Genomic DNA, 17,970 nt, shown 5'->3' on the forward strand with positions numbered 1-17,970 from the left:
AGATGATAGTAATGATGCAATTTTTGAAATGATGACAAAGGAGATGAATTAGAAAATGCAATAATGAAAGTTTGATTTATGCAAGTCAAGGACCTCAATAAGTGATAATGATGACACAATTTTTGAAAACAGATGACAAGGTAATGACTCAACAAATGCGATAATAAAGGTTTGATTTATGCAAGTCAAAAGACCTTATAGGACAATAATAACGATGCAAATTTTGAAATGAGAACCACCAAGATGAACTGACACTTTTTCGACAACGTAACGAGACAACTAACGTGAAATCAATAGATCAAAAAGGACAAGTGTCGAAGGAAGAGACCAAACTAGGACCTAGTGACGTGAGATTGTTTGATGTTTTGAGTTGATATTTGATAAAGATTATTTTGACACCAAACACGAAAAACACACAAGTATTATAATGAAAGTAGATATGCACTTCCTAGGATAGTCAAAGACAATACTTGTTGAATCTCAACCATAAAATAGCACATCCAATAGGATAGATAGAAGATTGACAACATTGGGTCCACCCTCGACACACACTTCTCAGGCATGCCAAGCTTTGAATTTATAGAGATCCAAGGATCTAGAGAAATTTTCTCTTTGATTGGGGGGTACATGAGGGGTGTCTTCGGCATGCACGTATCACAACGCCTAAGCCAACAAGTAGAAGGATTGGAGCTGCTAAAACTTTGGTTCGTAATAATTTTTTGATGGGTCCAGTCCAACAACAATTTCATGAAGCAAGACACTTAAGGCTCTAAATGAGCTTATCAGTGTAGAGAAGGCCTCCACATATGACAAATTCACTCAACACTCTAACCATTTGACCAGGTATTTGTATAGCAGCTTGAAAAACACTGCTCGATGTCGCGTTGGGAGATATGTTATCCCCAACATGCCCTTGTTTTGAAACACTCCCTTGAGGTGATGAGGCCCCCAAGAGGTGATTCAAAAATAAAGATAAAAATGAGTGTCGTTAACCACCTTTTTCATCACCCAAGTTCCACGAAGGTGAGGGGAGAGGATAATAGGTGTAACTATCGGTCCACCCTATGAGTGCACAAGTGTGCCAAACTGATGCAGAAGCACCAGAGTAGTTCAAACCGGCACCTTGGATTTGATCCTGGTGAGACATCGATCCCGGTATTGGCCTGGTATTGGTGTGCTCTTACCGTTTGGTTTTGCAGTGTATGGAATGAAAAGGAATCAGGTTGCGGGTGGTTCCTGTAACTTGTGAATCATTGAGTGATGTTGTTTTGGGCCTTGTTCGATGTTCCCAGAGGACCACGTGAATTTTTATGCATTTGAAGATGTTCTTGGTGATTTGGGCCGACATGTTATCGTTTGCACGTTTCATCATGAACCCATTAGTCTTTGGCCAACTTGATCGAGTTGTTATTGCTTGCAGATGGTATAAAGGGAAATCTTAGAGATTCATTTTGGAAGGACAAAGGTTAGAGAAAGTAGAGACCAAGCGAAGATGTAGTTTCTAGAGAGATTCTGGTCTAGGGGGACTGAAGTTCGAAGGGATTGAAATCCAGATCAGTGCAGACTATTATCGGAGGCCTATTTGTTGAGCAGAAGATCTGCAGATCTTAGATTTGTGTTGCATGGATTGTTCTGTAATCCTGGGCTACGATCCAACCTGTGCAGCCGTTGAAGGCTTATGTAATTTTTTAAACTATTGTAATAATAGATTTATTTGCTACCGGTTATATTGGGTGCTGCTTCTACTGGCTAGGGTTGCTTATCAGTTATATCTTGTTATCTGTTACCGATTATCGGTATCTTGCTTAGTGTTTTGTGTTATACCAGTATCTTGCATGGTGTTTTGTGTTATGAGCTACAAGGAAGGGATGCCCTTCATTGGATCTCCCTACCTTGACTGCGTTACAAACACAAAAGACAAAAGGTTCAATTTTAAGCCCAATTGAAAATGTTGTCTAACTATTAAAGACACTTGGTTTGAAAATATAGTCTTTGACAACATCCTGCACCAAATATGTTAGTAGTTTCAAAGTAAGTCTTCTTCCAATGATCACCAAGGTGATACATAGATTATCAGTAACACAAAAAACCTAAGCTCTGATAATGAAGTGAATTTGACATGATTTAAAACTGAATTTCAAGATTATACCTGCCTTTCTGCTCCTACATAGGTGCAAAATAGAGAAACACGGGCATAGAACAAAGATGACACAAGTACAAGATCAGATTACACAGGCATATAAACTTCAAGCACAAGCGCAATAAATTCAATCACAAGCACAAGAACTTCAAGCGTAGGCGCAAACGTGCATTTCTTGTGCAAAACGATGAAATTTTGCCAAACAAAGACCTGTTTTGCACAATTGAGGCCTAGAATGAGCATGCAAACCCTAATTTTGAGAAATTTTCCCTATGTGAGCCCAAAGTTCATCATGATTGAAATTAATTTACTAAATTTCAATCACCATGTGATGCATCCATAGTTAGGAATATGATTGGAAATCCTAATTTGAGAAAATATAAAATTTCTAAGCCTTTTAGGATGAAATGCAGAACTTAGACCACCTAGAAACCCTAGTGACTCAATGAAAGAAACTCATTGTTCATTTCCATTCTAATTAGAGATATGTGAATTCAATTCAACCAAATTTTTCAGTAAGCCACTATGTTTGTGCCCTAAAAACATAAAAAATTGATCAAATTTGCAAGTTAGAGCAACAAGGTCAAAGTGTCTCAAAACTTTGCACAGGCGCGAGAACTTCTTACACAATTGCAAGAACTTCTCACAAATGTGCAAGAAATTCTCACACATGCACAAATTCTCTCAACACAGGTGCAGGAGTGCAGTGCCTATGCAAAATAGTGAAATTTAGTCAATCAGAGGTCAATTTGGCACACATAAAGCCTAGAATGAGCATATAAATCCTAATTTTGAGAAAATTAGCTTTATTGGAGCTCCAAATTCACCCATGACAACAATATTTCATCCAATTTTCAACTTTCCATGATGGATTCATGCCCAAGGAAGAAAATGCAACTCACAAAACAAGAAATGCAGAAGTTTTAGGTTCTCTTAGGATGAAATGCAGGACTTAGACCACCTAGAAACCCTAATGACCTAAAGAAAACAATTCATTGTTCGTTTCCTTCCTAATTATCCCAAGTGAGTCAAATAATCCTTTCTAAACCCTAATTAGACTAATTTCCATTGAATTTGAAGCGAGATTGCAAGATTTAGTGTTCATTTTATAGCCTCAAATTGACAATTATTGCTATTTTAAAGCCAAATTTGCACTAAAACCAAGCATGAAAGATTGTTATTCATTCCCAAAATCCTAATTAGAGATATATGAGTCCATTTTATCATAATTAATCCATGTACAGTCTCATTTTATCCTTAAAAGCATGAAAAATTGAGTGATTTTGTCAAATTGAGCAACTAGGACCAATGACCCCAAAACCCTGCAAAGGCGCTAGTCTGGGCCACACAGGCACAAGAACTTCAAGCACAGGAACAAGTTATCTCAACACAGGCACAAATTCTCCCAACATAGGCACAACTTCTCCCAGCACAAGCACAAGAGTGTTGAAATTGCCCAGAAAGGCCCCGAAACTGCCCTTAAAAGCCCCAAATTGACAAGATTGAACCTATAACCTCAAAATCACTTGAAACAACAACAAAAATATTAGATTGACCCACGAAGGGGGTCCCACTGGGCATGCCAAAAAATGTGTGAGGTAAATAGCGTGTTAAACTAAATTGATCGAAATAACAATGAAGACAATCAAGCTGGTCATTAACTCAATACACCTAAAGATAGCGATGCTTAGAAAGGAAGAAAATGAAACATACAAGCATAAACAAGTGAATGCAAACCTTTTTTTCAGCATTTGATTCAATTATCCCTTGTTTGGATGTGTTCTCATGACGTAGCTTGTGCTCGATTGCTCCATGATGTGCGATGTGCTAAATGGATTCAAGATGCAAGGATTGGATGAGTGGATATGAGGATGAAATTTGGCATTATGACAATGTGGATGCTAAATGATAGATGAAATTATGCATTATAGCAATGCAATGTAATGAAAGTGGAGATAATTTGGCATTATGAGGACAAAAAAATGAAGTGGAGGATTTTCTCTAAAATGAGGGGAGATTAAATAAGATTTGAGAGGAAAGGAAAGGGATGGGAGAAGGCAACACTTGTCCTCTTTGCAACACTTGTCCTCAAAGAGGACAAGTGGCAATCCTAAGGGTACCATGTGGAATAGGATTCCACACTTGTCCTCAAGTGGCTCAACAAGGGAGGACAAATGTCCCTTAGAGGGCCAAGTGTCAAAAAGGAGCTCGAGGACACATGTCCATTTTGGGAGGAGGCCACCCCAAAATAGGATCAATTTCCTACTAATAAGGAAATTAGGGATTTATGTGTGTGCACACACATGTGAGGGGAGGTTCGGATAGTATAGGATAAGGTTAGTTTAGGTTTGGTTAGGAGGAGGGTGAGACTAGAAGGGTTAGTTGGGAGGAGGGTTAGGTGATTAAAAGTTAGGAGCCATGTGTCCTAAATAGGATATTTGAATTTAAATAATTCAAATAAAAAGGGAAGAGGAGGGAATTAATTAATTTATGAAAATGGAAGGGGATAATTAATTATTAATTAATTCAAGGAATTTGTAAAGGGGAATTAATTGATGAGATTAATTAATTCAAATGATTGGGAGGGGGGAATTAATTAATGAGATTAATTAATTCAAATGATTGGGAAGAGGGATTAATTAATTCAATTAGCTAAGTTAAATAAATTTTATTAAATTGATTAGTCAAATTTAAGTGTCTACAAGAACCTTTTGAAATACCTCTATTTCTAAAAGTTGTTTCTTGTCATCTATTGTCATTATGACAACTTTGATAGGTCTTTTTATTTATTCCTTTATATTTCCCAATCTCATTGCTTAATAATTCTACCTTCCATTGCATCTAGTCTATAAGAGATTCACTCCTTTAATAATTGTATTTTGTCCCTGTCAATGTGATATATGGTGTTTTGTGTATGCTTCCATTATCTTAGCTATTGAAAATTTCAAAACTTGTGCCCCTGATTTTGTTGCTTTTAAGAAGTTACTTGTGATAGTTTCTTTCATCTTCAAGTCATGAGTGTTTTCTTTTTGTGGTTTTGTATTTTAACTCTCGCACCTTTTAAATTTGTCATGTCTATGCCTATATTTGTTGGTTCTTGTGTGAGTTGCCAATATCGTTTCATGGTTTTAGGCTCATCTTTCCTACCCTTAATGCTTCTTGAAGGATTGCTAGCTACTCTAATATTTTTTTATTCTCTTTTAAAGATTGATCTATGATATGATACCTCAAAACTTGCAACTATTTTCTTGCTCGCTAGCTTCCATGCTTTCAAATCTTCCCTTGATATTGAATAGATCCTCCATCTAACCTTTGACATTCAATAGCTTCTGAACATATAATTTTTGTGACCATGTAAGAGGTGTTGACATGGGGCTATAAACTTCTTCCATTTTCCCTTGGCCTTTATTCCCATTTATCTCCAAACTTTGTACCACAATCTTGCTTTTTAAATTTTTTTAAAAAGATTAATTTCTTTGAGCTAATTTTTTTTATTATCTATTCTATTTTTATATTGAAATAGTTCAAACTATATACAATAGAGTATCAGATGTCCTATTTACATCTATTTTGCAGTGTTTATCCTTCCACTTTTATACAATGTCCTTTTTACATATATAACCAAAATAGGTCATAGCCTTGAGTCCACTGAGTGACTACTACAGAAACAACATCATATATAAGAGATTACTACAAAATGCCTCATTGGCTATATAGAAAATAGAAAAATAAACCACCCTGGTCACTATTATCCATCTGAATCTTCAAGCTTGAGCTTTCTCATGTACTGGGTCAAGGCCTCGATCTCCTTTGGCTGCAACATATCCATATGCTTTCTGAAGTAGCGAACAGACTGGATATCCTCTTTATAGATCTATAGGACACCCTCATGAATCAAAATCATAAATATGTCTTTAGATATCTCCATGACAGCAAAAACCTGTGACATGATAAAGAAATGTGTGAGTTTATTGTTAAACTCAGTAAGCCTCCTCTTCTTGTTCTGAAAAACCTCTCCATTTCTTTCCTTCCATAAAAACCATAACACCTCACAAGATAGGACAAACCAGAACCGGTTCATCTTAAAATCAAATGACTCTACAAAGCCAACAAGGACCTCACTCCAAGAAAGACAAGGCTTGTGATTCCAAACAAGAGAAGGACCAAGAAAAATGGACCACACACCCCGAGCATATTCACACTCAAAAAAAAAATGCTCAAAGGACTCCTGCATATCACACGTATCATATTTTATAGACATGAGACCTCAGGAGATAAAAAGGAGCCAACAACAAGTTTTCTTAACAAGAGGAGCCATCTAAAACATGATTTCTTCGATTCAATGAGAGAATGCCAAAAGAAATAAAAAACAAACTGCCATATGGACTTAGGCCATTCACAACCCCAACCTTGATTGACTCTAGAGAAGGTTGAGTCATCCTCTTTTAACATTAGATAAATCTTTTTAGTAGAGATTTCCAAGAATAGAGAACCATCCAACCACTTAAGCTGTTTCAAAAAAGAGTCAGTATCCAGGATCTTACCAGGAAAAAAACACCCTGTAGCCTTACCAATGAGAGAATAAGTTTTCTTTTATGAAGCTGGAATCTCATATTTAGATTTGATCTCTATCCAAGATCCAAACCAGTTATCAATCAGTACATTACTAATCAGGGATATACCTTTCTCATTCCATATCTTAGCAGAACAACTTTGAGTCAAAGCAAGGGGTTTGTTATTGAGATTCACACCCCACCAAATAGATCTATCCACAAGAGCATATGCTGGAGAATTTCCTACTGCATCCTTAGAGGGTAGTAACCTCCTTACCTGTGACCATGCCTTCCAAAGTGATGCAAAAACACTAGATCTAAACACTTTCATGCTATAGTCCCCAAGTACAATATCACATAAAGCGATATTCCTCCATGTTTTGCCTTTCTTAACAACCGATCTTTCAATATTATTTCTTATTAGCACCTTCCAAGGTTCATTACCATATAGGGATTTTACAATCCATTTGGAGGCTAAGGCAATTCCATGAGCCCTAATATCCTTGATACCCAGACCCCCCATATATTTAGGTCTACAACACCAATTCCAATTCACATAGTGTCTCTTCTTGTGCCCCATCCCATCAGACCAAAGGAAATCCCTCGTAATCTTTTCAAGTTTATTAGTTTGATAATTAGCAAACACCCATGCAGAGGCACAATAAATATGATGGGAAGATAGAACCTTTTGAACAATCTGCACTTTGCCAACCAGAGAAAGCATGTGGGTTTGCCATTAAAAGTGTTTCTTTTCAATTTAAGAATACAACCATTGCCACATATCTTGAGTAGACGGATTAATGGAAAAGGGAATACCAAGGTACCTTACAATATGGTTCAGTCCTGCCCATTGCCACCCTTTACTTGTGATCCAATTTGGGGGATTTTCAGACCATCCAAGGATAGTGGATTTGTGAGGGGCTATCTTCGCTCTAGAAGCCAAAAAAAAAGAATTGAAGTCTTTCCATGGTGTTGTCAAAATTATCCTCGGACAGAGCTAGGAATAAGGCAGTGTCATCAGCAAATTGAGCATTAATTAGATCATCATCATTAGGAAGAGTAAGCCCTTTGATAGAGGGTCCAAGTTCTGGGGCCCTTAGAATGTAATAGAGAGCACCTGCAATAATGACAAATAGGGCTAGGGCAATAGGGCACCCCTGTCTTATCGATCTCCTTAATGGGATGGCTTCAGACATATCACCATTAATCTCAACAACTGTGGATGAGTCCTTAAAAAGAATATATATCCATTTACAAAAATATGAGGGGAAACCAAATGCTTGAAGCATTCCCCTAACAAATAGCCATTCTATTCTGTCATATGCTTTTTCAAAGTCCAGTAAGATCATTGCAACTTTCCGATTATCATCTTTTGCCCAGTGCATAGCCTCCCAACTGGTGACCAAATTTTCTAGAATATATCTACCTTTTATAAATCCAATCTGTGTGGCAGAAATGAACTTGTCTAGTAGTCCAACAATTCTTCTTACCAGTATTTTTGCAATGATTTTATATGAGGTATTCAATAGGGTGATAGGTCTCCAATTTTTAACTAGAGTCTTATCACCACCTTTTGGAAGTAGCTTGATAACACCCTTATTTATATTATCTCCAAGGGACCCCTGCGCAAAACACATCCTCGTATAGTATCAATAGTTCCAAACTTATCCATTCTATGTGCTTCTTGTAAAACTCAACAGGTAAACCATCTATTCCTGGAGATTTGTCATTGGCTAGTGAATTGATCAAACTTTTGATTTCCTCCAAAGAGATCTTATGGCTCAGAGCCTTGGCATCTTCGCCAGATATTTTCTTAGGGATTAACCCTACACATTTCTCTAAAGCCTTCTGATTACTATCCCCATGCTTAGATGAGAAGAGACTATTATAAAAAAAGAAGAATGACTCTTTGATGGCTACCGGATCATTAGTGATACCATTGTTGACCTGGATATCTTCAATAAGTTCTCTCTTATTCTTGGCTCTGATAAGATTGAAAAAATAACTGGACCCCTTATCTCCCCCTTTGATCTAGTTCATCCGAGCTCTAACCTTTCGCCCTTTAATCTTGAAATTCTGCAACTTCCTTAAGAGGTTCTTCACCGATGACAACTCTCCTTCCAACCTAAGATCATTTCCCTTATTCTGCAAATCCTGCTCAATTTCATTAAGCCTAGTCTGAAGAAATGATTCCTCCTTAGACCTATCTATAGCATTCTTCTTTCCAATAATTTGAAACATTTTCTTCTAGGATGTAGTAAGTTTCTCCCACTGCTCCCTTGGTCTGAGATGGGGTGAACAATATTTAGTCAGTTGAGAGACCATCAAGATAGCATTTGCATTATCCTCATCGTTCAACAGGGAGACATTCAATTTGAATCCAGTAGCACTTTTAGGTCTAACAACCATTGAGGGATCAAGGTCTAGATCAACAGAGAAGGAGATAAGAGAATGGTCCAAGATACTACTAGGGGAAACACAAATGGGGGCTTGTCCCCTCTAAGGGTGGAAAGAGAAGAAGGAAGTATCTACATAACATCTATCCAATCTACAGTACATTCTCTGTTTACCACTTTGGTTGTTGCACCATGTGAACCAAATACCACAAGAAGATCCTTACGTTCTCTCCATGGGGTCAATCAGATTAAATCTTCTTTTGAACTTGGACCAAAAGAATTGTTCATTCCCCTTCCAACAATGTTTAATACCTCCACTTTTATCCTCACCATGTTCAATCATGTTGTAGCGTCGTAAAATTGTGACACTTGCAATTTCGACGGCATTTGGGTCTTCACGATGGCGGCGCAACGTTGAACCTGAATGGAGACCCCGAAACCTGTTTACGACATCAAAAACTGCATCTTTTTGCACCTTGGCCTGATCCTCCTTGCACCCTGCTGTCCCGGGAGGTGGGACCATGGCGCCCAGTGCCCTGGTCCTCCAGGACCATGGCGCCCAGCGCTCTGGTCCTCCAGGACCATGGCGCCCAGCGCTCTGGTCCCTCAGGACCATGGCGCCCAGCGCCCTGGTCCCTGGCCCTATTTTGGGCCCGGTCTCTTGTTGGGCATCGGGTCTTCAAGTTTGCAATTTGGAAAATAATGTTCCTAGGTCGGCCTAAGGTCGGAAAAATCAGTCTCCTAACCCTAATTGACAAGTATATAAACTACATTTCCCCTCCCAGAAAGGGAGGGTAAAAAAAAGAAAGGAAAAATATATGTGTGCAAGAGGCGGAAGCGATAGGCAAACATTCAAACATTTAAACACTCCAACATTCAAGCATTCCTTCAAGCAATTGAGCATTCTAAGTCTCCATTCAAGGCTAGGTGTTGCATTCAAGAAAAGGATTCAACCATTGAAGAGGAGATCACTTACAACATACAACATACAACATCATTGCACCTTCGCATGTAAGAATACAAACATTCTTACAACAAGGTATCAGTACTTGTTTACATTACAAACATTTACATTTACAGCATTCTCATTTCTTGGTTAATTCCAAAACCGGGGTTTGACATAAAGGCAAACCCCTAATCCCTAACCCCCCAATCGTCCTCTCTTTTCTGTGTGTAGGTTGTAGGTACGCGGCTGTAATTGAAGATCTGGAATCCTTGTGCAGAGACGAACAGATCCCCCTTCGTTTCGCGGATTTTTCGGAGGACCGTGTGCACTCCGGGTGCCATCGTCCCGTCAACTTTCGCTCAAACTTGCAGGACAACATCGTCTCGACATTTTACTGCTAATTTCAGGTCTGTAGCTTCATCCCGTGTCCCAATCTCCGTCTACAAGCTAATCTTTCTTACTTTACATACACTCCTAGTTCAATCCTTCTATCTACATTCTTTACAAAAGAGGGTATCCCTGCTGTCTCAACCCTTGAAACTCATTTAGAATCCAGTCTTGCATTGTGTGGGATTGGATCTGGTGGGTTTCAACCCCTCTTTTGAATGTAAAGTCTCTCCTAAGTGAAAACCGTCAATCCTAGTGACCTCCTTTCTCTCTCCATGGAGTGGGGGAACACCTAGGGTTCGATTTTCCACTTTACATTTTGGTGAACCTGACGTGAACATCCTAATTCTGATTATTCATGGTTAGATCTGAAAAATTTGCTTCCTTAATTACATTTCCATGTTTGATCTTTTGCAAATTTTAGAGGTTAATTGCATAAAAACCCTAAATTTTCTTTTTAGTAATTGAGCTTGTGAAATGTTTAATTGTTAATGCTTGTTTCAGATCTACCCTTCTATTGCAAATTGTCAATTCATATTTGTGCTTTAATTCTGAAAATTAAGTGGTTAAGTGTCAAAACCCTAATTTTTAAAACCCTCTTGATTCAACCTTTGACCGATGATTTCACTGTTCAAAACACCTCCAAATCGGCTGTAACTTTGGATTCCGCAACAAAATCATAATATCTCTCATCCCTAAAAAATTTGAAAAAAGTTGCGAGGATTGTGTGCACCCCGAGCGCCATTGTCCCCGACATTTTTTCTGAAATTTCGGGAGCTAGATCTTACTGTATTTTTCTGCTAGAATCCAGAATCTTGGCTGATTTCATCAATTCTAACACTTTCAAGATTAAAGTCAAAGTTGGTCTAGTGATTGCTTGGATTAAGGCTTTTAATCATTCAAAAATTGTTGAAATTGAAATTCGTGTCAAAATTGTGTTTCTTACTGTCCTAAATCTGAAAAGTGTGTTGGCATTCATTCGAAATTTCAGTGCTTTATTCAAATTTTTTGCAATTTGTGACTTTTGAAATTAAGTGTTTAATTGCAACAACCTTGATTTCCACTTTCAAATTTGAATTTTGCATGAAATTGAGTCAACTTTTAAATTTCAAAGCTTGCATTGCTTTTAGTATTCCTTCTAAAATCTTAAAATTCAAAATTTCAGTTTCCCTCTCCTTTTCAAAATTCAAAATTTGCATTTTTCAACAATCTTGGTAGGGTTCAATTTTGAGATTGCAACTTTAATTTGGCCTATCTACAAATCATAAAATCACTCAATTTTTTCAGATTAGCTTTAAAATCATCATAACTTGCATCCCTGAAAATTTCGAAAAAAGTTGCGAGGACCGTGTGCACTCCGTTCGCCACGGTCCCCGACATTTTTTCTGAAACTTCGGGAGATTGTCATGATTGCATTTAACAACTTAAATCTAGGAGATTGGCTGATTTTATTGAAATTTGCTACCTCTAAATTCGAAAATAAATTCAAAATTCAAGATCTCAATTTTCAAGATAACAATTAAAATTAAGTGCTACCCCCTTGACCCTAATTTTCAATTGTGCCTACCTTTCTTGGAAGTTGTGCATGAGTTTTACAACAATAAGCCCTACTTATACTATTCCCGTTAGACGAAGCCTTAGAATTAAGTCTTTCCAAGGTTTAATTACCGAGGAGATGGAACCTAATTTGAATGGCCTTTTTAACAAGGACATGGGTAATTCCTCTAATCCTCTTAATGATGAAGAAGCTCTCCATGAGGTTTCTGTAGAACAACTTTCAAAATTGGATAACCAATTTGATGATTTTTAGCAATGGATGTCTCAAGAATACCTCGATAGTCAAGCTCTTTCATTAATTGAGGGTCTAAAATGTATGGTTCAAAGTGATAAGAATGGAATTGATATTTTACGTAGTATTGCACACATCGTGGATTCGAATGTGATGCCTATGAAGAGTTGTGCCGAAACTTTAGGTTATACACAACCTCCTACTCAAGTCAATCATTCTATTCCTTTAACAACTTCTATTGCTAGTATACCTACTTTTACATCAAACATAATGACTACTTCAATACAAAACATTCCACCTATGATCACCAGTCATGGGGGAAATCCTTCTTCTTCAATCAACCCTCTGCCTTCATTCAATCTGACTTCTTCATTCATTCCTTCAATGAGTGTCCCTATTACATCTCCACAAATGAACATGACGCAAGGGGGCAATTCATTTAACCATTCCATTCCTCCTTGTAGTGCTCCTTTTTTCCAATCATCTCCTATGACTAACCATCATAGTGTCCCGCCACCTTACTCTCAATCAATACCTTCTTTCAATAACATAATACCTCCATCACAATCTAACATGTCTAATATGAACTCTTCGACTGAAGTGACCATTAACAATCTTGCACAAACTGTCTCTTCTTTACAGCAACAAATTGCCTCTATGAATCAATCTAAGTTTAGTGTGCCCACATTTGATGTTGTGAGCCCACTTTCTCTTGACATTGTTCGAGCTATCCCCCCTAAGCATGTTGAAATCCCGCAGTTGGAACTTTACAATGGTAAAGGTGATCTTCTAACACATGTTAAGACATTTCAAACAATATGTACTGATTTTGCTCATGACCAAAGGTTGCTTGCAAAATTGTTTACTAGAACATTAAGAGATAAGGCTCTACAATGGTATTGCTCGTTGCCTTCCTATTCTATTACTTCTTTCCAACAACTTGCAAATGCTTTTATTCAACAATTTCAAAATAATATAAGTCCTAAAGTTACTTTGTTTGATTTAATGCATTGTAAACAAGGTGTTAAAGAAAAAGTGACTGATTTCATTGGTAGATATAAGCATTTGTGTGCTCAAATTTCTTTTCCAGTACCTGATAATGATATTCAAAGAATCTTTATTTCTAATTTACAAAAAGATATTAGAGAAAAACTTCTGTTTTCTGAGTTTACTTCTTTCCAACAGTTGTGTGCAACTCTTCACAATTATCAATTGACTGTGAGTCAAATGGAACAAGCAAATCCTATGGCTCCGAGTGATAAGGGTGATAGTAGTCAACAACCATTTGGGAAGTTTAAACCGAATAGAGGGTTCATTAAGTTCAATGAAAACATCATCAACAACAATGTGAATGCAGCATCAGGCGTGCCTCCTATTTCTAAGTTTTTCAAGAAAGAAAGAAAGTTTACTCCTTTGAATGAATCATTGCATAGTATTATGAATAAGTTATTGGAACAAAATGTGCTTACTCTCCCTCCTATAAAGCAAATAGATCCTGCAAAGATTAATTCACCCTATTTTGATAACAAATCTTTTTGTCAATTTCATCGTCAACCTGGGCATGATACTGAAAAATGTTTTGCTTTAAAGGGTAAAATTCAAGATTTGATTGATAATAATACTATCTCTATTTCAGGTGTGAATGATAAAGGCAACACATTTGTAGCTCCTCCTAACCAAAATCTTAAGATTTTTACTGATCCATTACCTTCTCATACCTCTAATGTGATTGAGACTAACGATTCCTCTTTCTCACCTGATGATCTTGTGTCTATGACCCCGAATGTGGTTAACTTTGTAGAGCAGCAGAAAATCCCTAAAGAACCTTCCATCACATTTGATTCCAGTGAAACTATCAGGGCACTTGATGGTCCTTTATATATAGTTGCAAAAGTCAAGAATACAACTTGTCGTGGAGTGCTTATTGATCCTTCTTGTATGGTTAATGTCATTACTGAAGAATTTCTTTTTACTTTGCAATTGAATCAAGTGATCTATGACAAAACAAATGTGGTTGTGAAATTATTTGATGCATTCTCTTCTCCTGCAATTGGTTCTATTACATTACCTATTGAGGTCCATAACAAATCCCTTGATGTGAGATTTGCTATTATTCCATCATCCGAACAATTTCGTGTGAAGCTAGGTTATCCTTGGCTATCTTCCATGAAAGCTATTGCTTCTCCCATTCACAAGTGTTTGAAATTTCCCCATAATGGTGAAGTTGTTACTGTCAATCATAGTCTCTTTAAACCAGCTAAAAGAACTTCTAGCATTCCTATTGATTATTTTTGGCCCAAACAATTTCAATCTCTTCCACCGCGAAGTGATCATCTTTTCAAATCTTATCAAAAGTGGAAAAAAGATATGATCCTATCTCTAAGTGAACCTAGAACACCCAAACTTGATATTCCTATCATTCTTGAGAAGGAAGTTCTTCCTTTGAAAGATAAAACTAATGTCTTTCCTCAAGAAGATTCCCAACCCATCCCTATGGATGTGACTATGTCTATGACTAATAAACTTTCTAAAGGTAGACCTATACCTCCTTGTCATGATGGACTTGGTCTCCTTCCTAAACCAAATATTCCTCCTTTATATGGAGCAGTTCCTCCTCCTTCCTCTTATAGAGAGAAGAGACCTTCCTCTTCTCCTATTGTCCAACCTAAGAGACCACAACCTAAACACCCAAGTGATAAGGATGAGAACATTCCTCCTCCTCAATCTTCTCAACTTCCTACTAAGACTAGACGAAATCGTTCTGCGCATGAACGCCGACGAAAGCGTCGTCTTAGAGCTTGTGCAGCTGCTTCTCAAACTTTGCAATCCCCAAAAACACCTTCAGCTAGCATTGTTCCATTTTCTCCTTAGCCAAAAAATTGAGTCAAAATCTCCTAAACATAAGATGCATGATGGTTTTGATCCTGTGCGAGTTAAAGATCCTATTTTTATAAATCTTGGTGATGATATAGATGAAAATGTTATTCATGATGAAAATGTTACTCCTCTTGCTTCTGATAGTGAATATGAATATGTTGATGTTGATAACCATTTATCTAACGAATTTTCTAAAGCACTTATCCTAGCTCCTAGACAAGAACAATGTGGCTTGGAACATGAACATAACCCTTGTTTGGATCTGGTGATAGCTCCATCTGCTGTGTTGGATGTTCCTCCTCTAGCGTGTTTCTTGCCTTCCCGAAATATTGATCAACAAGATCGGGGGGTGGATGACGTGCTAGACTAGTTCATTAGCATAGCAGACTCTCTCCTCCTCTCTTGATCTCTTTTTTTACTTCTTCTATGTGTTATTCTCATTCTTCTATTTGTTGTCCTTAGTGTTGTCTACTTGAGGACGATGCAAAGCATTGAGATCTCTTTTGGTCTCTCTCATGTTGACTCAAAAGACACATGTGTTCCCTTCTTCTAGGTGACCTTCCTTGATTGGGGAATGAAGAAAAATTATGCATACATACATATGATATACAACATACTGACCCCAAGGAAAGCGAAGTCACCTCGTGCTTTGTGTTTTGTGTCTATTATCCTTGGGTTTATCTCACACTTGGGGGCTAAATCTTTGTGATAACATGCTCCTTTCCCTTCTCATTTCTTATGTGTATCACTACCTTAAAGCAATCACCCCCGATGAGGCGTGTGCGATCACTTTAACGTAGGGGGCATACACTCCGTTCATATCTCTTCAAGATACTTGAAAATTTCTTGGCAAACTTAGCTTTGCCTTGAAATTTTTTGGTATTTTTCTTGCATGACTCATAGTGAGGGAACCTTAGTATTGACAGTCATGGTTCTCCCTCGTGATCTTCCCTTTTACTTTGTTAATCGAAGTCGTAAGATCCTTAGTCCACTGGGGGCTTGGTGTATCTTGCCTCCTTGACATGGTGAAAGTCTTTCAATGTTGTTTCCTTGTACTTTACCAGAAGTATGGGCGTACGCTTATACTCCCGCTAAAGTGGGGGCTAAATGTAGCGTCATAAAATTGCGACACTTGCAATTTCGAGTGCATTTAGGTCTTCACGATGGCGGCGCAACGTTGAACCTGAATGGAGACCCCGAAACCTGTTTACGACATCAAAAACTGCATCTTTCTGCACCTTGGCTTGATCCTCCTTGCACCCTGCTGTCTCGGGAGGTGGGACCATGGCGCCTAGCACCCTGGTCCTCCAGGACCATGGCGCCTGACGCTCTGGTCCTCCAGGACCATGGCGCCCAGCGCCCTGGTCCCTGGCCCTATTTTGGGCCCGGTCTCTTGTTGGGCATCGGGTCTTCAAGTTTGCAATTTGGAAAATAATGTTCCTAGGTCGGTCTAAGGTCGGAAAAATCAGTCTCCTAACCCTAATTGACAAGTATATAAACTACATTTCCCCTCCCAGAAAGGGAGGGTAAAAAAAAGAAAGGAAAAATATATGTGTGCAAGAGGCGGAAGCGATAGGCAAACATTCAAACATTTAAACATTCCAACATTCAAGCATTCCTTCAAGCAATTGAGCATTCTAAGTCTCCATTCAAGGCTAGGTGTTGCATTCAAGAAAAGGATTCAACCATTGAAGAGGAGATCACTTACAACATACAACATACAACATCATTGCACCTTCGCATGTAAGAATACAAACATTCTTACAACAAGGTATCAGTACTTGTTTACATTACAAACATTTACATTTACAGCATTCTCATTTCTTGGTTAATTCCAAAACCGGGGTTTGACATAAAGGCAAACCCCTAATCCCTAACCCCCCAATCGTCCTCTCTTTTCTGTGTGTAGGTTGCAGGTACGCGGCTGTAATTGAAGATTTGGAATCATTGTGCAGAGACGAACAGATCCCCCTTCGTTTCGCAGATTTTTCGGAGGACCGTGTGCACTCGGGGTGCCATCGTCCCGTCAACTTTCGCTCAAACTTGTAGGACAACATCGTCTCGACATTTTACTGCTAATTTCAGGTCTGTAGCTTCATCTCGTGTCCCAATCTCCGTCTACAAGCTAATCTTTCTTACTTTACATACACTCCTAGTTCAATCCTTCTATCTACATTCTTTACAAAAGAGGGTATCCCTGCTGTCTCAACCCTTGAAACTCATTTAGAATCCAGTCTTGCATTGTGTGGGATTGGATCTTGTGGGTTTCAACCCCTCTTTTGAATGTAAAGTCTCTCCTAAGTGAAAATCGTCAATCCTAGTGACCTCCTTTCTCTCTCCATGGAGTGGGGGAACACCTAGAGTTCGATTTTCCGCTTTACACATGTTAAAATCCCCCACAAAATTTCAGTGTGCATTAGGTAGTCCGGTTGTTAGCCAATCCCAAAGTCTAGCTCTGTCTCTGTAGTCATTAGTAGCATAGATGTTGCATATACCAAAAACACAATATTTCTCCTTAAAGGTAACCCACAAGGCTCTTTGACAGAGGGAGACTCCATTAGTAATGATCTTGTCAGCCCACTTGGGGCCAACCATAATGGCAGTGCCACCTTTGCTCCTCTCATGATTGGAGCGAAACCCTGTGGCTTGCTCCCATAGAAATCTCAACATAGTATAAGCCTAGAACCCCACCACCTTGATCTCCTGAAGACATATAATGTCTTTTTACTTAATACTATTACACCATTTTCTGATAGCATATTTTCTATCAGACATCTCCAGGCCCCTAACATTCCAGCTATGTATGTGCATCATCATAGAAATTTATTTGGAGGATGGTTTCTGATTCTTGTATAATCTATTAAAGCATTCAGGAACCTCAT

Source organism: Cryptomeria japonica, chromosome 4 (assembly GCF_030272615.1).
Source record: "Cryptomeria japonica chromosome 4, Sugi_1.0, whole genome shotgun sequence".
Taxonomy (NCBI): Eukaryota; Viridiplantae; Streptophyta; class Pinopsida; order Cupressales; family Cupressaceae; genus Cryptomeria; species Cryptomeria japonica.